Source organism: Primulina tabacum, unplaced genomic scaffold, assembly GCF_025594145.1.
Source record: "Primulina tabacum isolate GXHZ01 unplaced genomic scaffold, ASM2559414v2 Contig683, whole genome shotgun sequence".
Taxonomy (NCBI): Eukaryota; Viridiplantae; Streptophyta; class Magnoliopsida; order Lamiales; family Gesneriaceae; genus Primulina; species Primulina tabacum.
Genome location: NW_027459846.1, coordinates 15,929 through 39,473, shown reverse-complemented (window position 1 = coordinate 39,473; position 23,545 = coordinate 15,929). Strand labels below are relative to the sequence as shown.

The following is a 23,545-nucleotide window of genomic DNA, read 5'->3' as shown; positions in this document are numbered from 1 at the left end:
ACGATTTATGAAATTGAGAGGAAATGAATATTTTCACACGTTGATGATTTTAAGATTTTTATTAGTTTATGTTTTCGTATGATTATAGATGAGTTTGGTTATTTTTTTACTGTCAAATTATTAGAATTATTTTAAATGTTATTTTGAAAATGCGAGCTTTTATTTAAAAAAAAATGTCCAGTAGAATTTTAAAAATGAGTGAGACGTTACAGTTGGTATCAGAGCAAGGGCCCTGTATAGGGTTGTGCCACCGCCAGTTTCTGCAGCTCAGTCTTCAAGCCTCAAGTCTGTAAGCTTTTATGATTTCAATGTTTTACTCATATCACCTGCATGTTAACATGATTTACGCTTTATGATGATCTACGGTATATGTTTAACTACTTTTATGATTTAAGGATTTACTGTTTTAAAAACTAGATTAAATTGCATGTTGGTTACGTTTGGAATTGGACGTGTCTAAGAATTCAAATATTGGTCTTTAGGAGAAGTTGATAATGATTTGATTATACCGATTTTTAGGTTAGAAGTACTGATGTTCTACTCTTTAGGGTAATAAGTTAATCTTGAAAGTTATGAATGCTTTTGGGACTTGTAGAATTTCTAAGAAATTATTGGGCGAGAGCAGTGCCGCGTGTTTTCCATCGCTGCTCGCGCCACACGTACTCGAGGGATATAAGAATAAACATCCCACTCAATGTCGGGTGCGATCATACCAGCACTAATGCACCAGATCCCATCAGAATTCCGAAATTAATTGAGCTTGGGCGAGAGCAGTAGTTGGATGGGTGACCCCCTGGGAAGTCCTCGTGTTGCACCCCTTTTTTTTTTTTTCTATTTTGATTACTTGTACACAGACGATTTTCGACTCAAATCATCTGAACCACGATCGGGACCAGATAAGACATGCGAAATCAACGTAGCTCGGGCACTGCCGGATTTGGACAAAAATGTAGCCTAATTTGATTGTAAACGAGCAAACAAACGAGAATCATTACTCCGCAATGAGCTGGAGAGATTTTAGCCGAATTCCTTCTCTAAGACCCTCTAATTTCCGATTTTTCGCTTTTGTTAAGCTTCTGTTTCCTCGAGAAATCCGTTTAGGAAATCCGAAATTCGATTTCGATTCCATTTTATCGTATCCCAGGCATAATAATAGCTTTACATTCGCTGTTTTCTTCTTTTTATTTTTTTTCTATTTTCTGGGAACATTTAGCGATTTTTGTTGTCGTGAGCCGGTTCTGTGCGGAACGGTATGACGCAGATCACTCCGGAGATGGTTAACTCATTAAAAACAATTATTTCGACTGTTTTAGCCATAATTTACGTAAACGGTCGCGACACGAGGACTTCACAGGGAGGTCACCCATCCTAGCTCTGCCAACGCGCCAGAACGCTTAACTTCATGGTTCTGATTGGGCAAGAGCAGTGCCGCGTGTTGTCCATCGCCGCCTGCTCCACACGTACTCGAGGGATATAAGAATAAACATCCCACTCAATGTTGGGTGCGATCATACCAGCACTAATGCACCGTATTCCATCAGAACTCCGAAGTTAAGCGTGCGTGGGTGAGACCAGTACTAGGATGGGTGACCCCTGTGAAATCCTCGTGTTACACCCCTTTTCGTGTTTTTCTATTTTTGATTACTTGTTGACAGATGATTTTCGGCTCAAATCATCTGAATCACGATCGGGAGCAGATAAGACATGTGAAATCAACGTAGCTCGGGCACTGCCGGATTTGGACAAAATTGAAGCCCAATTTGATTGTAAACTGGCAAACGAACGAGACTCATTTCTCCGCAATGAGCTGGCGAGATTTTAGCCGAATTTCTTCTCTAAAACCCTCTAATTTGCGATTTTCCGCTTTTTTTAAGTTTTCGTTTCCTCGAGAAATCCGCTTAGGAAGTTCTAAATTCCATTCCGGTTCCATTTTATCGTTTCCCAGGCATAATAATAGATTTACATTCGCTATTTTCTTCTTCTTATTTTTTTTTCTATTTTCTGGGAATATTTAGCGATTTTTGTTGTCGTGAGCCGGTTCTCTGCGGAAGGGTATGACGCAGATGACTCCGGAAACGGTTAACTCATTAAAAACAATTATTTCGACTGTTTTAGCTATAATTTACGTAAATGGTCGCGACAGGAGGACTTCCGAGGGAGGTCACCCATCCTAGCTCTGCCATCGCGCCAGAACGCTTAACTTCATGGTTTTTATTGGGCGAGAGTAGTGCCACATGTTGTCAATCGCCGCCTGCACCACACGTACTCGAGGGATATAAGAATAAACATACCACTCAATGTCGGGTTTAATCATACCAGCAATAATGCACCGGATCCCATCAGAACTCCGAAGTTAAGCGTGCTTGGACGAGACCAGTAATAGGGTGGGTGATCCCTTGGGAAGTCCTCGTGTTGCACCCCTTTTCGTGTTTTTTCTATTTTTGATTACTGGTTGACAGACGATTTTCGGTTCAAATCATCTGAATCACGATCGGGACCAGATAAGACATGTGAAATCAACGTAGCTCCGGCACTGTCGGATTTGGACAAAATTGTAGGCTAATTTGATTGCAAACGGGCAAACGAACGAGACTCATTACTCCGCAATGATCTGGCAAGATTTTAGCCGAATTCATTCTCTAAGACCCTCTAATTTGCGATTTTCCGCTTCTGTTAAGCTTCAGTTTCCTCGAGAAATCCGTTTAGGTAGTCTGAAATTCGATTCTGGTTCCATTTTATCGTATCCCAGGCATAATAATAGCTTTACATTCGCTATTTTCTTCTTCATATTTTTTTTTCTATTTTCTGGGAATATTTAACGACTTTTGTTTTCTTGAGCCGGTTCTGTGCAGAAGGGTATGCCGCAGATTATTCCGGAGACGGTTAACTCATTAAAAACAATTATTTCGACTGTTTTAGCAATAATTTACGTAAACGGTCGCGAAACGAGGTCTTCCCATGGAGGTCATCCATCCTAGCTCTGCCATCGCGCCAGAACGCTTAACGTCATGGTTCTGATTGGGCGAAAGCGGTGCCGCGTGTTTTTCTATTTTTGATTAATTAGTAACAGACGATTTTTCGCTCAAATTTTCTGAATCTCGATCGGACCAGATAAGACAGGTGAAATCAACGTGGCTCGGGCATTGCCGGATTTTGAAAAAATTGTAGCCTAATTTGATTGTAAACGGGCAAACGAACGAGACTCATTACTCCACAATGAGCTGGCGAGATTTTAGCCGAATTCCTTCTCTAAGACCCCCTAATTTGCGATTTTCCGCTTCTGTTAAGCTTCCGTTTCCTCGAGAAATCCGCTTAGGAAGTCCGAAATTTGATTCCGGTTCCATTTCATCGTATCCCAGGCATAATAATAGCTTCACATTCGCTGCTTTCTTCTTCTTTTTTTTTTTATATATTCTTGGAACATTTAGCAATTTTTGTTGTCGTGAGCCGGTTCTGTGCGGAAGGGTATGACGCAGATTACTCCGGAGACGGTTAACTCATTAAAAAAATTATTTCGAGTGTTTTAGCTATAATTTACGTAAACGTTCGAGACACGAGGACTTCACAGGGAGGTCACCCATCCTAGCTCTGCCATCACGCCAGAACGCTTAACTTCATGGTTCTCATTGGGCGAGAGCAGTGCCGCGAGTTTTCCATCACCTCTCGCGCCACACGTACTCGAGGGATATAAGAATAAACATCCCACTTAATGTCGGGTGCGATCATACCAGCACTAATGCACCGGATCCCATCAGAACTCCGAAGTTAAGCGTGCGTGGGTGAGACCAGTTATAGGATGGGTGACCCATGTGAAATCCTCGTGTTGCACCCCTTTTCGTGTTTTTCTATTTTTGATTACTTATTGATAGACGATTTTCGGCTCAAATCATCTGAATCTCGATCGGGACCAGATAAGAAATGTGAAATCGACCTAGCTCGGGCACTGCTGGATTTGGACAAAATTGTAGCCTAATTTGATTGTAAACTGGGAAACGAACGTGACTCATTACTTCGCAATGAGCTGGCGAGATTTTAGCCGAATTCCTTCTCTAAGACCCTCTAATTTGCGATTTTTCGCTTTTGTTAAGTTTCCGTTTCCTCGAGAAATCCTCTTAGGAAGTTTAAATTCCATTCCGGTTCCATTTTATCGTTTTTAGATATAATAATAAATTTACATTCGCTATTTTCTTCTTCTTATTTTTTTTCTATTTTTTGGGAATATTTAGCGATTTTTGTTGTCGTGAGCCGGTTCTCTGCGGAAGGGTATGACGCAGATGACTCCGGAAACGGTTAACTCATTAAAAACAATTATTTCGACTGTTTTAGCTATAATTTACGTAAACGGTCGCGACAGGAGGACTTCCGAGGGAGGTCACCCATCCTAGCTCTGCCATCGCGCCAGAACGCTTAACTTCATGGTTCTGATTGGGCAAGAGCAGTGCCGCGTGTTGTCCATCGAAGCTCGCGCCACACGTACTTAAGGGATATAAGAATAAACATCCCACTCAATGTCGGGAGCGATCATACCAGCACTAATGCACCGGATCCCATCAGAACTTTGAAGTTAAGCGTGTTTGGGCGAGACCAGTAATAGGGTGGGTGATCCACTGGGAAGTTCTCGTGTTGCACCTCTTTTCGTGTTTTTTCTATTTTTGATTACTTGTTGACAGACGATTTTCGGTTCAAATAATCTAAATCACGATCGGGACCAGATAAGACATGTGAAATCAACGTAGCTCCGGAACTGTCGGATTTGGACAAAATTGTAGGCTAATTTGATTGTAAACGGGCAAACGAACGAGACTCATTACTCCGCAATGAGCTGGCAAGATTTTAGCCGAATTCATTCTCTAAGACCCTCTAATTTGCGATTTTTCGCTTCTGTTAAGCTTCCGTTTCCTCGAGAAATCTGTTTAGGTAGTCTGAAATTCGATTCCGGTTCCATTTTATCGTATCCCAAGCATAATAATAGCTTTACATTCGCAATTTTCTTCTTCTTATTTTTTTTTCTATTTCATGGGAACATTTAACGATTTTTGTTTTCTTGAGCCGGTTCTGTGCGGAAGAATATGCCGCAGATTACTCCGGAGACGGTTAACTCATTAAAATCAATTATTTCGACTGTTTTAGCAATAATTTACGTAAAAGGTCACGACACGAGGACTTCCAATGGAGGTCATCCATCCTAGCTTGCCATCGCGCCAGAACGCTTAACGTCATGGTTCTGATTGGGCGAAAGCAGTGCCGCGTGTTTTTCTATTTTTTATTAATTAGTAACAGACGATTTTTGGCTCAAATCTTCTGAATCTCGATCGGACCAGATAAGACATGTGAAATCAACGTAGCTCGGGCACTGCCGGATTTTGACAAAATTGTAGCCAAATTTGATTGTAAACGGGCAAACGAACGAGACTCATTACTCCGCAATGAGATGGCGAGATTTTAGCCGAATTCCATCTCTAAGACCATCTAATTTGCGATTTTCCGCTACTGTTAAGCTTCTGTTTCCTCGAGAAATCCGTTTAGGAAGTCCGAAATTCGATTCCGGTTCCATTTTATCGTATCCCAGGCATAATAATAGCTTTACATTCGCTATTTTCTTCTTCTAATTTTTTTCCCTATTTTCTTGGAACATTTAGCGGTTTTTGTTGTCGTGAGCATGTCCTGTGCGGAAGGGTATGACGCAGATCACTCCGGAGACGCTTAACTCATTAAAAACAATTATTTCGACTATTTTAGCTATAATTTACGTAAACGGTCGTGACACGAGGACTTCCCGGGGAGGTAACCCATCCTAGCTCTGCCATCGCGCCAGAACGCTTAACTTCATGGTTCTGATTGGGCGAGAGCAGTGCCGCATGTTGTCCATCGCCGCCTGCTCCACACGTACTCGAGGGATATAAGAATAAACATACCACTCAATGTCGGGTTTAATCATACCAGCACTAATACACCGGATCCCATCAGAACTCCGAAGTTAAGCTTGCTTGGATGAGACTAGTACTAGGATGGGTGACCCCCTGGGAAGTCCTCGTGTTGCTCCCCCTTTCGTGTTTTTCTATTTTTGATTACTTGTTGACAGACAATTTTCGGCTCAAATCATCTGAATTTCGATCGGGACCAGATAAGACATGTTAAATCAACGTAGCTCTGGCACAGCCGGATTTGGACAAAATTGTAGCCTAATTTGATTGTAAACAGGCAAACGAACGAGACTCATTACTCCGCAATGAGCAGTCGAGATTTTAGCCGAATTTCTTCTCTAAGACCCTCTAATTTGTGATTTTCCGCTCCGTTTCCTCGAGAAATCCGCTTAGGAAGTTCTAAATTCGATTCCGGTTCCATTTTATTGTATCAATACAAAATAATAGCTTTACATTCGCTATTTTCTTCTTCTTAATTTTTTTTCTATTTACTCTGGACATTTAGCGATTTTTGTTGTCTTGAGGGTTCTGTGGGGAAGGGTATGACGCATATTACTCCGGAGATGGTTAACTCATTAAAAACAATTATTTCGATTGTTTTATCTATAATTTAAGTAAACGGTCGCGACATGAGGGCTTCCCAGGGAGGTCACCCATCCTAGCTCTGCCATCGCGCCAGAACGCTTAACTTCATGGTTCTGATTGGGCGGGAGCAGTGCCGCGTGTTGTCCATCGCCGCCGCACCACAAGTTCTCAAGGGATATAAGAATAAACATCCCACTCAATGTCGGGTGCGATCATACAAGCACTAATGCACCGGATCCCATTAGAACTCCGAAGTTAAGCGTGCTAGGGCGAGAGCAGTACTAGGATGGGTGACCCCCTTGGAAATCCTCGTGTTGCACTCCTTTTCGTGTTTTTCTATTTTTGATTACTTGTTGACAGAGATTTTCGGCTCAAATCATCTGAATCTCGATCAGGACCAGATAAGACATGTGAAATCAACGTAGCTCGGTCACTGCCGGATTTAGAAAAAATTGGAGGCTAAGTTTCTGTTTCCTCGAGAAATCCGTTTAGGAAGTCCGAAATTCGATTCAGGTTCGATTTTATCGTATCCCAGGCATAATAATAGCTTTACATTCGCTATTTTTTTCTTCTAATTTTTTTTCCTATTTTCTTTGAACATTTAGCGATTTTTGTTGTCGTGAGCCGGTTCTGAGGGGAAAGGTATGACGCAGAATACTCCGGAGACGGTTAACTCATTAAAAATAATTATTTCGACTGTTTTAGCTATAATTTATGTAAACGGTCGCGACATAACGACTTCCCAGTGAGGTCATCCATCCTAGCTCTGCCATCGCGCTAGAACGCTTAATTTCATGGTTTTGATTGGGCGAGAGCAGTGCCGCGTGTTGTCCATCGCCGCTCGCGCTACACGTACTCGAGGAATATAAGAATAAACATCGCACTCAATGTCGGGTGCGATCAAACCAGCACTAATGCACCGGATCCCATCAAAACTCCGAAGTTAAGCGTGCTTGGGCGAGATCAGTACTAAGTTGGGTGACCTCCTGGGAAGTCTTCATGTTGCACCCCTTTTCGTGTTTTTCTATTTTTGATTACTTGTTGACAGACGATTTTCGACTCAAATCATCTGAATCACGATCGGGACCAGATAAGATATGTGAAATCAACGTAGCTCGGACACTTCCGGATTTGGACAAAATTGTAGCCTAATTTGATTGTAAACAGGCAAACGAACGAGACTCATTACTCCGCAATGAGCTGGCGAGATTTTTGCCGAATTCCTTCTGTAAGACCCTCTAATTTGCGATTTTCCCCTTCTGTTAAACTTCCATTTCCTCGAGAAATCCGCTTAGAAAGTCCGAAATTCGATTCCGGTTCCATTTTATCGTATACTAGGCATAATAATAGCTTTACATTCGCAATTTTCTACTTCTTATTTTTTTTCTATTTTCTTGGAACATTTAGCGATTTTTGTTGTCTTGAGCAGGTTCTGTGCGGAAGGGTATGACGCATATTACTCAGGAGACGGTTAACTCATTAAAATGAATTATTTCGACTGTTTTATCCATAATTTAAGTAAACGGTCGCGACACGAGGCCTTCCCAGGGAGGTCACTCATCCTAGCTCTGCCATCGCGCAAGAACGCTTAACTTCATGGTTCTGATTGGCCGAGATCAGTGCCGCGTGTTGTCCATCGCCCCCGCTCCACACGTACTCGAGGGATATAGGAATAAACATCCCACTCAATTTTGGGTGCGATCATACCAGCACTAATGCATCGGATCCCTTCAGAACTTGTTGACAGAGATTGGGCGATCATACCAACACGAAGTTAAGCGTGCTTGGGCAAGAGCTGTACTAGGATGGGTGACCCCCTGGAAAGTCCTCGTGTTTCACCCCTTTTCGTGTTTTTCTATTTTTGATTACTTGTTGACAGACGATTTTCGGCTCAATCATCTGAATCTCGATTGGGACTTGATAAGACATGTGAAATCAACGTAGCTCGGGCACTGCCGGATTTGGACAAAATTGTAGGCTAATTTGATTGTAAACGGGAAAAACGAACGAGACTCATTACTCCGCAATGAGGTGGTGAGATTTTAGCCGAATTCCTTCTCTAAGAACCTCTAATTTGCGATTTTCCGCTTTTGTTAAATTTTCGTTTCCTCGAGAAATCCGCTTAGGAAGTTCTAAATTCGATTCCGGTTCCATTTTATCGTATCCCAGGCATAATAATAGCTTTACATTCGCTATTATCTTCTTCTTATTTTTTTTTCTATTTTTTGGGAACATTTAACGATTTTTGTTTTCTTGAGCCGGTTCTGTGCGGAAGGGTATGCCGCAGATTACTCCGGAGACGGTTAACTCATTAAAAACAATTATTTCGACTGTTTTAGCAATAATTTACGCAAACGGTCGCGACACGAGGACTTCCCAGGGAGGTCACCCATACTAGCTCTGCCATCGCGCCAGAACGCTTAACGTCATTGTTCAGATTGGGCGAAAGCAGTGTTGCGTGTTGTCCATCGCCCCGCTCCACACGTACTCGAGGGATATAAAACTAAACATCCCACTCAATGTCGGGTGCGATCATACCAGCACTAATGCACCGGATCCCATCAGAACTCCGAAGTTAAGCGTGCTTGGGCGAGAGCAGTACAAGGATGAGGGACCCCCTGGGAAATTTTCGTGTTGCACCCTTTTTCGTGTTTTTCTATTTTTGATTAATTAGTAACGGACGATTTTTGGATCTGGATCGGACCAGATAAGACATGTGAGATCAACGTAGCTCGGGCACTGTCGGATTTGGACAAATTTGTAGCCTAATTTGATTGTAAACGGGCAAACGAACGAGACTCATTACTCCGCAATGAGCTGGCGAGATTTTAGCCGAGTTTCTTCTCTAAGACCCTCTAATTTGCGATTTTCCGCTTCTGTTAAGCTTCCGTTTCCTCGAGAAATCTGCTTAGGAAGTTCTAAATTCGATTTCAATTCCATTTTATCGTATCCCAAGCATAATAATAGCTTTACATTCGCTATTTTCTTCTTCTTATTTTTTTTTCTATTTTCTAGGAACATTTAACGATTTTTGTTTTCTTGAGCCGGTTCTGTGCAAAAGGGTATGACGCAGATTACTCTGGAGACGGTTAACTCATTAAAAAAAATTGTTTCGACTGTTTTAGCTATAATTTACGTAAACGGTCGAGACACGAGGACTTCACAGGGAGGTCACCTATCATAGCTCTGCCATCGCTCCAAAACGAGACTCAATGAGCTGCCGAGAATTTAGCCGAATTCCTTCTCTAAGACCCTCTAATTTGCGATTTTCCGCTTCTGTTAAATTTCCGTTTCCTTGACAAATCTGCTTAGGAAGTTCTAGATTCGATTCCGGTTCCATTTTATCGTATCCCAGGCATAATAATAGCTTTACATTCGCTATTTTCTTCTTCTTATTTTTTTTCTATTTTTTGGGAACATTTAACGATTTTTGTTTTCTTGAGCCGGTTCTGTGCTGAAGGGTATGACGCAGATTACTCCAGAGACAGTTAACTCATTAAAAACAATTATTTCGACTGTTTTAGCCATAATTTATGTAAACGGTCGCGACACGAGGACTTCCCAGGGAGGTCACCCATCCTAGCTCTTCCATCGCGCCAAAACGCTTATTTTCATGGTTCTAATTGGGCGAGAGCAGTGCAGCGTGTTGTCCATCGCCGCCCGCTCCACACGTACTCGAGGGATATAACAATAAACATACCACTCAATGTCGGGTGCGATCATACCAGCAGTAATGCACCGGATCTCATCAGAACTATGAAGTTAAGCGTGTTTGGGTGAGACCAGTACTAGGATGGGTGACCCCCTCGGAAGTCCTCGTGTTAAATCTTTTTTCGTGTTTTTCTATTTTAGTTTATTTGTTGACAAACAATTTTCGGCTCAAATGATCTGAATTTCGATCGGGACCAGATAAGACATGTGAAATCAATGTAGCTCGGGCACAGCCAGATTTGGACAAAATTGTAACCTAATTTGATAGTAAACGGGCAAACGAACGAGACTCATTACTCCGCAATGAGATGGCGAGATTTTATCTGAATTCCTTCTCTAAGACCATCTAATTTGCGATTTTCCGCTACTCTTAAGCTTCAGTTTCCTCGAGAAATCCGTTTAAGAAGTCCGACATTCGATTCCGGTTCCATTTTATCGTATACCAGGCATAATAATAGCTTTACATTCGCTATTTTCTTCTTCTAATTTTTTTTTCCTATTTTCTTGGAACATTTAGCGATTTTTGTTGTCGTGAGCCGGTTCTGTGCGGAAGGGTATGACGCAGATTACTCCGGAGACAGTTAACTCATTAAAAACAATTATTTCGACTGTTTTATCCATAATTTAAGTAAACGGTCGCGACACGAGGACTTCCCAAGGAGGTCACCCATCCTAGCTCTGCCATCACGCCAGAACGCTTAATTTCATAGTTCTGATTGGGCGAGAGCAGTGCCGCGTGTTGTCCATCGCCGTCGCTCCACACGTACTCGAGGGATATAAGAAAAAACATCCCATTCAATTTCGGGTGCGATCATACCAGCATTAATGCACCGGATCCCATCAGAACTCCGAAGTTAAGCGTGCTTGGGCGAGAGCTGTTCTTAAATGAGTGACCCCCTGGGAAGTCCTCGTGTTTCACCCCTTTTCGTGCTTTTCTATTTTTGATTACTTGTTGACAGACGATTTTTGGCTCAAATCATCTGAATCTCGATCGGGACTTGATAAGACATGTGAAATCAACGTAGCTCGGGCACTGGCGGAATAGTTCTGATTGGGCGAGAGCAGTGCCGCGTGTTGTCCATCACCGCTTGCTCCACACGTACTCGAGGGATATAAGAATAAACATCCCACTCAATGTCGGGTGCGATCATACCAGCAGTACTAGGATGGGTGACCCCCTGGGAAGTTCTCGTGTTGCACCCATTTTTGTGTTTTTCTATTTTTGTTTACTGGTTGACATACGATTTTCGGCTCAAATCATCTGAATCACGATCGGGACCAGATAAGACATGTTAAATCAACGTAGCTCGGGCACTGCTAGATTTGGAAAAAATTGTAGCCTAATTTGATTTAAACGGGCAAACGAACGAGATTCATTACTCCGCAATGAGATGGTGTGATTTTACCTGAATTCCTTCTCTAAGACCCTCTAATTTGCGATTTTCCGCTTCTGTTAAGCTTCCGTTTCCTCAAAAATCTGCTTAGGAAGTTCGAAATTCGATTCCGGTTCCATTTTATCGATTCCGGTTCTGTGCGGAAGGGTATGATGCAGATTACTCCGGAGACGGTTAACTCATTAAAAACAATTATTTCGACTGTTTTATCCATAATTTACGCAAACGGTCGCGACACAAGGATTTCCTAGGGAGGTCACCTATCCTAGCTCTGCCATCACGCCAGAACGCTTAACTTCATGGTTCTCATTGGGCGAGAGCAGTGCCGCGTGTTTTCCATCACCTCTCGCGCCACACGTACTTGAGGGATATAAGAATAAACATCCCACTCAATGTCGGGTGCTATCATACCAGCACTAATGCACCGGATCTCATCATAACTCCGAAGTTAAGCATGCGTGGGTGAGACCAGTACTAGGATGGGTGACCCATGTGAAATCCTCGTGTTGCACCCTTTTTCGTGTTTTTCTATTTTTGATTACTTGTTGAAAGACGATTTTCGGCTCAAATCATCTGAATCTCGATCGGGACCAGATAAGACCTGTGAAATCAACGTAGCTCGGGCATTGCCGGATTTGTAAAAAATTGTAGGCTAATTTGATTGCAAACGGGGAAACGAACGAGACTTATTACTCCGCAATGAGGTTGCGAGATTTTAGCCGAATTCCATCTCTATGACCCTCTAATTTGCGATTTTCCGCTTCTGTTAAGCTTTCGTTTTCTCGAGAAATCCGCTTAGGAAGTTTGAAATTCGATTCTGGTTCCATTTAATTGTAACCCAGGCATAATAATAGCTTTACATTCGCTATTTTCTTCTTCTTATTTTTTTTCTATTTTCTGAGAACATTTAGCGATTTTTGTTGTCGTGAGCTGGTTCTGTGCGGAAGGGTATGACGCAGATTACTTCGGAGAAGGTTAACTCATTAAAAACAATTATTTCGACTGTTTTAGCCATAATTTACGTAAACGGTCGCGACACGAGGACTTCTCAGGGAGGTCACCCATCCTAGCTCTGCCATCGCGCCAGAACGCTTAACTTCATGGCTCTGATTGGGCGAGAGCAGTGCCGCGTGTTGTCCATTGCCGCCCGCTCCACACGTACTGGAGGGATATAAGAATAAACATCTCACTCAATGTCGGGTGCGATCATACCAGCACAAATGCAACGGATCCTATCAGAAGTCCGAAGTTAAGCGTGCTTGGGCGAGAGCAGTACTAGGATGGGTGATCCCCTGGGAAGTCCTCGTGGTGCACTCTTTTTCGTGTTTTTCTATTTTTGATTACATGTTAACAGACGATTTTCGGCTCAAATCATCTGAATCTCGATCGGGACCAGATAAGACATGTGAAATCAACGTAGCTCGGGCACTGCCGGATTTTGACAAAATTATAGCCTAATTTGATTGTAAACGGGCAAACGAACGAAATTCATTACTCCGCAATGAGGTGGCGAGAGTTTAGCTTAATTCCTTCTCTAAGACCCTCTAATTTGCGATTTTTCGCTTCTATTAAGCTTCCGTTTCCTCGATAAATGCGCTTAGGAAGTTCGAAATTCGATTCTGGTTCCATTTTATCGTATCCCAGGCATAATAATAGCTTTACATTCGCTATTTTCTTTTTTTTATTTTGTTTTCTATTTTCTGGGAACATTTAGCGATTTTTTGTTGTCGTGAGACGGTTCTGTGCAGAAGGGTATGACGCAGATTACTCCGGAGACGGTTAACTCGTTAAAACAATTATTTCGACTGTTTTATCCATAATTTACGTAAACGGTCGCGACACGAGGATTTCCCAAGGAGGTCACCCATCCTAGCTCTGCCATCACGCCAGAACGCTAAACTTCATGGTTTCGATTGGGCGAGAGAAGTGCCGCGTGTTGTCCATCGCCGCCCGCTCCTCACGTACTGGAGGGATATAAGAATAAACATCCCACTCAATGTCGGGTGCGATCATACCAACACTAATGCACCGGGTTCCATCAGAAGTCCGAAGTTAAGCGTGCTTGGACGACAGCAGTACTAGGATAGGTGACCCCCTGGGAAGTCCTCGTGTTGTGCACCCCTTTTCGTGTTTTTCTATTTTTGATTACTTGTTGACAGACGATTTTCGCCTCAAATCATCTGAATCTCGATCGGGACCAGATAAGACATGTGAAATCAACGTAGCTCGGGCACTGCAGGATTTGGACAAAATTGTAGGCTAATTTGATTTTAAACGGGCAAACGAACGAGACTCATTACTTCGCAATGAGCTGGCGAGAGTTTAGCGGAATTCCTTCTCTAAGACTCTCTAATTTGCGATTTTTCCGCTTCTGTTAAGCTTTCCGTTTCCTCGATAAATCCGCTTAGGAAGTTCAAAATTCGATTCCGGTTCCATTTTATCGTATCCCAGGCATGATAATAGCAATACATTCGCTAGTTTCTTCTTCTTATTTTTTTTTCTATTTTCTGGGAACATTTAGCGATTTTTGTTGTCGTGAGCCAGTTCTGTGCGGAAGGGTATGGCGTAGATTACTCTGGAGACTGTTAACTCATTAAAAATAATTATTTTGACTGTTTTATCCATAATTTACGTAAACGGTCGCAACACGAGGCCTTCCCAGGGAGGTTACCCATCCTAGCTCTGCCATCGCGCTAGAACGCTTAACTTCATGGTTCTGATTGGGCGAGACAAGTGCCGCATGTTGTCTATCGCCGCCCGTTCCACAAGTACTCGAGGGATATAAGAATAAACATCACACTCAATGTCGGGTGCGATCATACTAGTACTAATGCACCGGATCCCATCAGAACTCCGAAGTTAACCATGCTTGGGCGAGAGCAGTACTAGGATGGGTGATCCCCTGGGAATTACTCGTGTTGCTCCTCTTTTCTGGTTTTTCTATTTTTGATTACTTGTTGACAGATGATTTTCGGATCAAATCATCTAAATCTAGATCTTGACCAGATAAGACATGTGAAATCAACGTAGCTCGGGCACTTCCAGATTTGGACAAAATTGTAAGCTAATTTGATTGTAAACAGGCAAACGAACGAGTCTCATTTCTCCGCAATGAGTTGGCGAGATTTTAGCCAAATTCCTTCTCCAAGAACCTTTTATTTGCGATTTTCCGCTTCTGTTAAGCTTCTGTTTCCTCGAGAAATCCGCATAGGAAGTTCGAAATTCTATATCGATTCCATTTTATCGTATCCCAGGCGTAATAATAGCTTTACATTCGCTATTTTCTTCTTTTTATTTTTTTTTCTATTTTCTTGTAACATTTTGCAGTTTTTGTTGTCGTGAGCCGGTTCTGCGCGGAAGGGAATGACGCATATTACTCCGGAGACGGTTAACTCATTAAAAAAAATTATTTCGACTGTTTTATCCATAATTTACGTAAACGGTTGCGACACGGGGACTTCCCAGGGAGGTCACCAAACCTAGCTCTTCCATCGCGCCAGAACGCTTAACTTCATGGTTCTGATTGGTTGTGAGCAGTGCCGGGTGTTGTCCATCGCCTCCCGCTCCATACGTACTCGAGGGATATAAGAATAAACATCCCACTCAATGTCGGGTGCGATCATACCAGCACTAATGCACCGGATCCCATCAGAACTCCGAAGTTAAGCGTGCTTGGGCGAGACCAGTACTAGGTTAGGTGACCCCCTGGGAAGTCCTCGTGTTGAACCCCTTTTCGTGTTTTTCTATTTTTGATTACTTGTTGACAGACGATTTTCGCCTCAAATCATCTGAATCTCGATCGGGACCAGATAAGACATGTGAAATCAACGTAGCTCGGGCACTGCAGGATTTGGACAAAATTGTAGGCTAATTTGATTTTAAACGGGCAAACGAACGAGACTCATTACTTCGCAATGAGCTGGCGAGAGTTTAGCGGAATTCCTTCTCTAAGACTCTCTAATTTGCGATTTTTCCGCTTCTGTTAAGCTTTCCGTTTCCTCGATAAATCCGCTTAGGAAGTTCAAAATTCGATTCCCGTTCCATTTTATCGTATCCCAGGCATGATAATAGCAATACATTCGCTAGTTTCTTCTTCTTATTTTTTTTTCTATTTTCTGGGAACATTTAGCGATTTTTGTTGTCGTGAGCCAGTTCTGTGCGGAAGGGTATGGCGTAGATTACTCTGGAGACTGTTAACTCATTAAAAATAATTATTTCGACTGTTTTATCAATAATTTACGTAAACCGTCGCGACACGAGGAATGCCCAGGGAGGTCACCCATCCTAACTCTGTCATCGCGCCAGAACGTTTAACTTCATGGTTCTGATTGGGCGAGAGCAGTGCCGCGTGTTGTCCATCGCCGTCCGCTCCACACGTACTCGAGGGATATAAGAATAAACATCCCACTAAATGTCGTGTGCGATCATACCAGCACTAATGCACCGGGGATCCCATCAGAACTTGAAATTTAAGCGTGCTTAGGCGAGAGCAGTACTAGGATGGGTGACCCCCTGGGAAGTCCTTGTGTTGCACCCCTTTTCGTGTTTTTCTATTTTTGATTACTTGTTGATAGAAGATTTTCGGCTCAAATCATCTGAATCTCGATCGGGACTAGATAAGACATGTGAAATCAACGTAGCTCGGGCACTGTCGGATTTGGACAAAATTGTAGGCTAATTTGATTGTAAACGGGCAAACGAACGAGAATCATTACTCCGCAATGAGGTGACGAGATTTTAGGCGAATTCCTTCTCTAAGACCCTTAATTTGCGATTTTCCTCTTTTGTTAAGCTTCCGTTTTCTCAAGAAATCCGCTTAGGAAGTTCGAAATTCGATTCCGGTTCCATTTTATAATATCCCAAGCATAATAATAGCTTTACATTCGCTATTTTTTTCCTCTTATTTTTTTTCTATTTTCTGTGCAAATTTAGCGATTTTTGTTGTCGTGAGCCGGTTCTGTGCGGAAGGGTATGACGCAGATTACTCTGGAGACGGTTAACTCATTAAAAACAATTATTTCGACTGTTTTAGCCATAATTTACGTAAACAGTCGCGAAACAAGGACTGCCCAGGGAGGTCACCCATCCTAGCCATGTCATCGCGCTAGAACGCTTAACTTCATGATTATGATTGGGCGAGAGAAGTGCCGCGTGTTGTCCATCGCCGCCCGCTCCACACGTACTCGAACTCCCACTCAATGTCGGGTGCGATCATACCAGCACTAATGTACCGGATCCCATCAGAACTCCGAAGTTAAGCGTGCTTGGACGAGAGCAGTACTAGGATGGGTGACCCCCTGGGAAGTCCTCGTGTTGCACTCTTTTTCGTGTTTTTCTATTTTTGATTGCCTGTTGACAGACAATTTTCGGCTCAAATCATCTGAATCTCGATCGGTACCTGATAAGACATGTGAAATCAACGTAGCACGGGCACTTCCGGATTTGGACAAAATTGTAGCCTAATTTGATTGTAAACGGGCAAACGAACGAGACTCATTTCTCCGCAATGAGCTGGCGAGATTTTAACCGAATTCCTTCTCTAAGAACCTTTTATTTGCGATTTTCAGCTTATGTTAAACTTCCGTTTCCTCGAGAAATCCGCTTAGGATTTTCAAAATTCGATTCCAGTTCCATTTTATCGTATCCTAGGCATAATAATATCTTTACATTCGTGATTTTTTTCTTCTTATTTTTTTCTATTTTCTGGGAACATTTAGAGATTTTTGTTGTCGTGAGCTGGTTCTGTGCGGAAGGGTATGACGCAGATTACTCCAGAGACGGTTAACTCATTAAAAACAATTATTTCGACTGTTTTATCCATAATTTACGTAAACGGCCGCGACACGAAGAATGCCCAGGGAGGTCACCCATCCTAGCTCTGCCATCGCGCCAGAACGCTTAACTTCATGGTTCTGATTGGGCGAGAGCAGTGCCGCGTGTTGTCCATAGACGATTTTCGTGTTTTTCTATTTTTGATTACTTGTTGGCAGACGATTTTCGGCTCAAATCATCTGAATCTCGATCGCGAATAGATAAGACATGTGAAATCAACGTAGCTCGGGCACTGCCGGATTAGGACAAAATTATAGCCTAATTTGATTGTAAACAGGCAAACGAATGAGACTCATTGCTCCGCAATGAGCTGGCGAGAATTTAGCTGAATTACTTCTCTAAGACCCTCTAATTTGCGATTTTCCGCTTTTGTTAATTTCGTTTCCTCGAGAAATCCGCTTAGAAGTTCGAAATTCTATTCCGGTTTCATTTATCGTATGCCAGGCATAATAATAGCTTTACATTTGCTATTTTCTTCTTCATATTTTTTTCTATTTTCTGGGATATTTAGCGATTTTTGTTGTCGTGAGCCGGTTCTGTGCGGAAAGGTATGACGCAGATTACTCCGGAGACGGTTATCTCATTAAAATCAATTATTTCGACTGTTTTATCCATAATTTACGTAAACGGTCGCAACACGAAGACTTCCCAGGGAAGTCACCCATCCTGACTCTGCCATCGCGCCAGAACGCTTAACTTCATGGTTCTGATTGGACGAGAGCAGTGCCGCGTGTTGTCCATCGCCGCCCGCTCCACACGTACTCGAGGGATATAAGAATAAACATCCCACTCAATGTTGGGTGCGATCATACCAGCACTAATTCATCGGATCCCATCAGAAGTCTGAAGTTAACCTCGTGTTGCACGTCTTTTTGTGTTTTTCTATTTTTAATTACTTGTCGACAGACGATTTTTGGCTCAAATCATCTGAATCTCGATCGAGACCAGATAAGACATGTGAAATCAACGTAGCTCGGGCACTGCCGGATTTGGACAAAATTGTAGGCTAATTTGATTGTAAACGGGCAAACGAACGAGACTCATTACTCCGCATTAACTGGCGAGATTTTAGCCTAATTCCTTCTCTAAGACTCTCTAATTTGCGATTTTCCGCTTCTGTTAAGCTTCTGTTTCCTCGAGAAATCCGCTTAGAAAGTTCGAAATTCGATTCCGATTCCATTTTATCCAATCCCAGGCATAATAATAGCTTTACATCCGCTATTTTCTTTTTCTTAATTTTTTTTCTATTTTCTGGAAACATTTAGGAATTTTTGTTGTCGTGAGCCGGTTCTGTGCGGAAGGGTATGACACAGATTACTCTGGAGACGGTTAACCCATTAAAAACAATTATTTCGACTGTTTTAGCCATAATTTACTTAAACGGTTGCGACACAAGGACTTCCCAGGGAGGTCAACCATCCTGGCTCTGCCATCGCGCCAGAACGCTTAACTCATGGTTCTGATTGGGCAAGAGCAGTTCCGCGTGTTGTCCATCGCCGCTCGCGCAACACGTACTCGAGGGATATAAGAATAAACATCCCACTCATTGTCGGGTGCGATCATACCCGCACTAATGCACCGGATCCCATCTGAACTCCGAAGTTAAGCGTACTTGGGCGAGAGCACTACTAGGATGGGTGACCCCCTGGGAAGTCCTTGTTGTTCACCCCTCTCCGTGATTTTCTATTTTTGATTACTTGTTGACAGACGATTTTCGGCTCAAATCCTCTGAATCTCGATCGAGACCAGATAAGACATTTGAAATCAACATAGCTCGGGCACTGCCGGATTAGGACAAAATTGTAGCCAAATTTGATTGTAAACGGGCAAATGGACGAGACTCATTACTCCGCAATGAGCTGGCGAGAATTTAACCGAATTCCTTCTCTAAGACCCTCTAATTTGCGATTTTCCGCTTCTATTAAGCTTCCGTTTCCTCGAGAAATCCGCTTAGACGTTCAAAATTCTATTCCGGTTCAATTTTTTCGTATCACAGGCATAATAATAGCTATACATTCGCTATTTTCTTCTTCTTATTTTTTTCTATTTTCTGGGAACATTTAGCGATTTTTGTTGTCGTGAGCCGGTTCTGTGCGGAAGGGTATGACGCAGATTACTCCGGAGACGGTTAACTTATTAAAAACAATTATTTTTGACAGTTTTATCCATAATTTACGTAAACGGTCGCGACACGAGGACTGCCCAGGGAAGTCACCCATCCTAGCTCTGCCATCACGCCAGAATGCTTAACTTCATGGTTCTGATTGGGCGAGAGCAGTACCGCGTGTTGTCCATCGCCGCCCGCGCCACACGTACTCGAGGGATATAAGAATAAACATCCCACTTAATGTTGGGTGCGATCTTACCAGCAATAATCCACCGAATCCCAATAGAACTCCGAAGTTAATCGTGCTTGGGCTAGAGTAGTACTAGGATGGGTGACCTCCTGGGAAGTCCTCGTGTTGCACTCTTTTTCGTGTTTTTCTATTTTTTATTACTTGTTGACAAACGATTTTCGGTTCAAATCATCTGAATCTCGATTGGGACCAAGTAAGACATGTGAAATCAATGTAGCTCTGGCACTGCCGGATTTGGTCAAAATTGTAGGCTAATTTGATTGTAAACGGGCAAACGAACGAGCCTCATTACTCGCAATGAGGTGGTGAGATTTTAGCCGAATTGCTTCTCTAAGAGCCTCTAATTTGCGATTTTCCTCTTCTGTTAAGCTTCCGTTTCCTCGAGAAATCCACTTAGAAGTTCGAAATTCTATTCCGGTTCCATTTTATCGTATCCTAGGCATAATAATAGCTTTACATTTGCTATTTTCTTCTTCTTATTATTTTCTATTTTCTGGGAACATTTAGCGATTTTTGTTTTCGTGAGCCGGTTTTGTGCGGAAGGGTATGACGCAGATTACTCCGGAGACGGTTAAATCATTAAAAACAATTATTTCAACTGTTTTATCCATAATTTACATAAACGATCGCAACACGAGGACTTCCCAGGGAGGTCACCCATCCCAGCTCTGCCATCACGCCAGAATGCTTAACTTCATGGTTCTGATTGGGCGAGAGCAGTGCCGCGTGTTGTCCATCGCCGCCCGCGCCACACGTACTCGAGGGATATAAGAATAAACATCCCACTCAATGTCGAGTGCGATCATACGAGCACAAATGCACCGGATCCTATCGGAACTCCGAAGTTAAGCGTGCTTGGACGAGAGCAGTACTAGGATAGGTAACCCCCTGGGAAGTCTTCGTGTTGCACCCCTTTTCGTGTTTTTCTATTTTTCATTACTTGTTGACAGACTATTTTCGGCTCAAATCATCTGAATCTCGATCGGGACCAGATAAGACATTTGAAATAAACGTAGCTCGGGCACTGCCGGATATGGACAAAATTGTAGGCTAATTTGATTGTAAACGGGCAAACGAACAAGACACATTACTCCGCAATGAGGTGGTGAGATTATAGCCGAATTCCTTCTCTAAGACCCTCTAATTTGCGATTTTCCGCTTCTGTTAAGCTTTTGTTTCCTCGAGAAATCCGCTTAGAAAGTTCGAAATTCGATTCCGGTTACATTTTATCGTATCCCAAGAATAATAATAGCTTTCCATTCGCTATTTTCTTCTTCTTATTTTTTTTATATTTTCTGGGAACATTTAGCGATTTTTGTTGTCGTAAGCCAGTTCTGTGCGGAAGGGTATGACGCAGATTACTCCGGAGACGGTTAACTCATTAAAAACAATTATTTTGACTGTTTTATCCATAATTTACGTAAACGGTCGCGACACGAGGACTGCCCAGTGAAGTCACCCATCCTAGCTCTGCCATCGCGCCAGAACGCTAAACTTCATGGTTCTGATTGGACGAGAGCAGTGCCGCGTGTTGTCCATCGTCGCGTGCTCCACACGTACTCGAGGGATATAAGAATAAACATCCCACTCAATGTCGGGTGCGATCATACCAGCACTAATTCACCGGATCCCATCGAGTGTTTATCCGAATTTCTTTTCTAAGACCATCTAATTTGCAATTTTCCGCTTCTGTTAAACTTTTGTTTCCTCGAGAAATCCGCTTAGAAAGTTCGAAATTCGATTCCTGTTCCATTTTATCGTATCCCAGGCATAATAATAGCTTTACATTCGCTATTTTGTTTTTCTTATTTTTTTTCTATTTTCTGGAAACATTTAGGAATTTTTGTTGTCGTGAGCCGGTTCTGTGCAGAAGGGTATGACGCAAATTACTCCGGAGACGGTTAACTCATTAAAAACAATTATTTAGACTGTTTTATCCATAATTTATGTAAACGGTCGCGACACGAGGAATGCACAAGAAGGTCACCCATCCTGGCTCTGTCATCGCTCCTGAACGCTTAACTTCATTGTTTTGATTGGGCGAGAGCAGTGCTGCATGTTGTCCATCTCCGCCCGTGCCACACGTACTCGAGGGATATAAGAATAAACATCCCACTCAATGTCGGGTGCTATCATACCAGCACTAATGCACCGGATCCCATCAGAACTCCGATGTTAAGCATGTTTGGGCTAGAGCAGTACTAGGATGGGTGACCCCCTGGGAAGTCTTCGTGTTGCACCTTTTTTCGTGTTTTTCTATTTTTATTACTTGTTGACAGACGATTTTCGATTCAAATCATATGAATCTCGATCGGACCAGATAAGACATGTGAAATCAACATAGCTCGGGCACTGTCGGATTTGGTCAAAATTGTAGGGTAATTTGATTGTAAACGGGAAAACGAACGAGACTCATCACTCCGCATTGAACTGGCGAGATTTTAGCCGAATTCCTTCTCTAAGACTCTCTAATTTGCGATTTTCCGCTTCTGTTAAGCTTCCGTTTTCTTGAGAAATCCGCTTAGGAAGTTCGAAATTCGATTCCGGTTCCATTTTATCGTATCCCAAGCATAATAATAGCTTTCCATTCGCTATTTTCTTCTTCTTATTTTTTTATATTTTCTCGGAACATTTAGCGATTTTTGTTGTCGTGAGCCAGTTATGTGCGGAAGGGTATGACGCAGATTACTCCCGAGACGGTTAACTCATTAAAAACAATTATTTTGACTATTTTATCCATAGTTTACGTAAACGGTCGTGACACAAGGATTGCCTAGGGAAGTCACCCATCATAGCTCTGCCATCGCGCCAGAACACTTAACTTCATGGTTCTGATTGGACGAGAGCAGTGCCACGTGTTGTCCATCGCCGCAATGAGCTGGCGAAATTTTAGCAGAATTCCTTCTCTAAGACTCTCTAATTTGCGATTTTCTGCTTCTGTTAAGCTTCCGATTACTCGAGAAATCCGCTTAGGAAGTTCGAAATTCGATTCCGGTTCCATTTTATCGTATCACAGGCATAATAATAGCTTTACGTTCGCTATTTTCTTCTTCTTATTTTTTTTCTATTTTCTGGGAACATTTAGTAATTTTTGTTGTCGTGAGTCGGTTCTGTGCGGAAGGGTATGACGCAGATTACTCCGGAGACGGTTAACTCATTAAAAACAATTATTTTGACTGTTTTATCCATAATTTACATAAACGGTCGCGACACGAGGACTTCCTAGGGAGGTCACCCTTCCTAGCTCTTCCATCACGCTAGAACGCTTAACTTCATGGTTCTGATTGGGCGAGAGCAGTGCCGCGTGTTGTCCATCTCCGCCCGCGCGACACGTACTCGAGGATATAAGAATAATCATCCCACTCAATGTCGGGGGGCTATTATACCAGCAAAAATGCACCGGATCCCATTAGAACTCCGAAGTTTAGCGTGCTTGGGCGAGATCAGTACTAGGATGGGTGACCCCTTGGGAAGTCCTTGTGTTGCACCCCTTTTCGTGTTTTTCTATTTTTGATTACTTGTTGACGGACGATTTTTGGCTCAAATCTTCTGAATCTCGATCGGGACCAGATAAGACATGTGAAATCAACGTAGCTCGGGCACTGCCGGATTAGGACAAAATTGTAGCCTATTTTGATTGTAAATGGGCAAATGAACAAGACTCATTACTCCGCAATGAGCTGGCGAGAGTTTATCCGAATTTCTTTTCTAAGACCATCTAATTTGCGATTTTCCGCTTCTG

The 23,545-nt window shown here is 42.6% G+C and overlaps 18 non-coding genes and 5 pseudogenes across 18 annotated transcripts; all 23 read left to right on the top strand.

Moving 5' to 3' along the window:
- The first annotated feature begins 699 nt into the window (after positions 1–699).
- On the top strand, positions 700–818 carry LOC142534783 (5S ribosomal RNA). The gene has a single exon (XR_012817204.1). It is a non-coding gene; the product is annotated as a 5S ribosomal RNA (ribosomal RNA).
- A 682-nt stretch (positions 819–1,500) lies between these two features.
- Positions 1,501–1,618, top strand: LOC142534791 (5S ribosomal RNA; annotated as a pseudogene).
- Positions 1,619–2,302: 684 nt separating this feature from the next.
- LOC142534788 (5S ribosomal RNA) lies at positions 2,303–2,421 on the top strand. The gene has a single exon (XR_012817209.1). It is a non-coding gene; the product is annotated as a 5S ribosomal RNA (ribosomal RNA).
- A 1,293-nt stretch (positions 2,422–3,714) lies between these two features.
- LOC142534785 (5S ribosomal RNA) lies at positions 3,715–3,832 on the top strand. Its single transcript, XR_012817206.1, has one exon. It is a non-coding gene; the product is annotated as a 5S ribosomal RNA (ribosomal RNA).
- Positions 3,833–4,513: 681 nt separating this feature from the next.
- Positions 4,514–4,632, top strand: LOC142534787 (5S ribosomal RNA). The gene has a single exon (XR_012817208.1). It is a non-coding gene; the product is annotated as a 5S ribosomal RNA (ribosomal RNA).
- A 1,294-nt stretch (positions 4,633–5,926) lies between these two features.
- On the top strand, positions 5,927–6,045 carry LOC142534773 (5S ribosomal RNA). The gene has a single exon (XR_012817194.1). It is a non-coding gene; the product is annotated as a 5S ribosomal RNA (ribosomal RNA).
- Positions 6,046–6,713: 668 nt separating this feature from the next.
- On the top strand, positions 6,714–6,832 carry LOC142534778 (5S ribosomal RNA). The gene has a single exon (XR_012817199.1). It is a non-coding gene; the product is annotated as a 5S ribosomal RNA (ribosomal RNA).
- Positions 6,833–7,401: 569 nt separating this feature from the next.
- On the top strand, positions 7,402–7,520 carry LOC142534769 (5S ribosomal RNA). Its single transcript, XR_012817191.1, has one exon. It is a non-coding gene; the product is annotated as a 5S ribosomal RNA (ribosomal RNA).
- Positions 7,521–9,033: 1,513 nt separating this feature from the next.
- LOC142534757 (5S ribosomal RNA) lies at positions 9,034–9,152 on the top strand. Its single transcript, XR_012817179.1, has one exon. It is a non-coding gene; the product is annotated as a 5S ribosomal RNA (ribosomal RNA).
- A 1,068-nt stretch (positions 9,153–10,220) lies between these two features.
- Positions 10,221–10,339, top strand: LOC142534798 (5S ribosomal RNA; annotated as a pseudogene).
- Positions 10,340–11,023: 684 nt separating this feature from the next.
- Positions 11,024–11,142, top strand: LOC142534777 (5S ribosomal RNA). The gene has a single exon (XR_012817198.1). It is a non-coding gene; the product is annotated as a 5S ribosomal RNA (ribosomal RNA).
- An 869-nt stretch (positions 11,143–12,011) lies between these two features.
- On the top strand, positions 12,012–12,129 carry LOC142534795 (5S ribosomal RNA; annotated as a pseudogene).
- A 683-nt stretch (positions 12,130–12,812) lies between these two features.
- Positions 12,813–12,931, top strand: LOC142534779 (5S ribosomal RNA). The gene has a single exon (XR_012817200.1). It is a non-coding gene; the product is annotated as a 5S ribosomal RNA (ribosomal RNA).
- Positions 12,932–13,615: 684 nt separating this feature from the next.
- On the top strand, positions 13,616–13,734 carry LOC142534797 (5S ribosomal RNA; annotated as a pseudogene).
- Positions 13,735–14,422: 688 nt separating this feature from the next.
- On the top strand, positions 14,423–14,541 carry LOC142534774 (5S ribosomal RNA). The gene has a single exon (XR_012817195.1). It is a non-coding gene; the product is annotated as a 5S ribosomal RNA (ribosomal RNA).
- A 684-nt stretch (positions 14,542–15,225) lies between these two features.
- On the top strand, positions 15,226–15,344 carry LOC142534756 (5S ribosomal RNA). Its single transcript, XR_012817178.1, has one exon. It is a non-coding gene; the product is annotated as a 5S ribosomal RNA (ribosomal RNA).
- Positions 15,345–16,030: 686 nt separating this feature from the next.
- LOC142534793 (5S ribosomal RNA) lies at positions 16,031–16,151 on the top strand (annotated as a pseudogene).
- A 666-nt stretch (positions 16,152–16,817) lies between these two features.
- On the top strand, positions 16,818–16,936 carry LOC142534755 (5S ribosomal RNA). The gene has a single exon (XR_012817177.1). It is a non-coding gene; the product is annotated as a 5S ribosomal RNA (ribosomal RNA).
- A 2,061-nt stretch (positions 16,937–18,997) lies between these two features.
- LOC142534775 (5S ribosomal RNA) lies at positions 18,998–19,116 on the top strand. Its single transcript, XR_012817196.1, has one exon. It is a non-coding gene; the product is annotated as a 5S ribosomal RNA (ribosomal RNA).
- A 682-nt stretch (positions 19,117–19,798) lies between these two features.
- LOC142534786 (5S ribosomal RNA) lies at positions 19,799–19,917 on the top strand. Its single transcript, XR_012817207.1, has one exon. It is a non-coding gene; the product is annotated as a 5S ribosomal RNA (ribosomal RNA).
- Positions 19,918–20,597: 680 nt separating this feature from the next.
- On the top strand, positions 20,598–20,716 carry LOC142534790 (5S ribosomal RNA). Its single transcript, XR_012817211.1, has one exon. It is a non-coding gene; the product is annotated as a 5S ribosomal RNA (ribosomal RNA).
- Positions 20,717–21,927: 1,211 nt separating this feature from the next.
- Positions 21,928–22,046, top strand: LOC142534780 (5S ribosomal RNA). Its single transcript, XR_012817201.1, has one exon. It is a non-coding gene; the product is annotated as a 5S ribosomal RNA (ribosomal RNA).
- Positions 22,047–23,175: 1,129 nt separating this feature from the next.
- LOC142534782 (5S ribosomal RNA) lies at positions 23,176–23,294 on the top strand. The gene has a single exon (XR_012817203.1). It is a non-coding gene; the product is annotated as a 5S ribosomal RNA (ribosomal RNA).
- Positions 23,295–23,545: the final 251 nt, after the last annotated feature.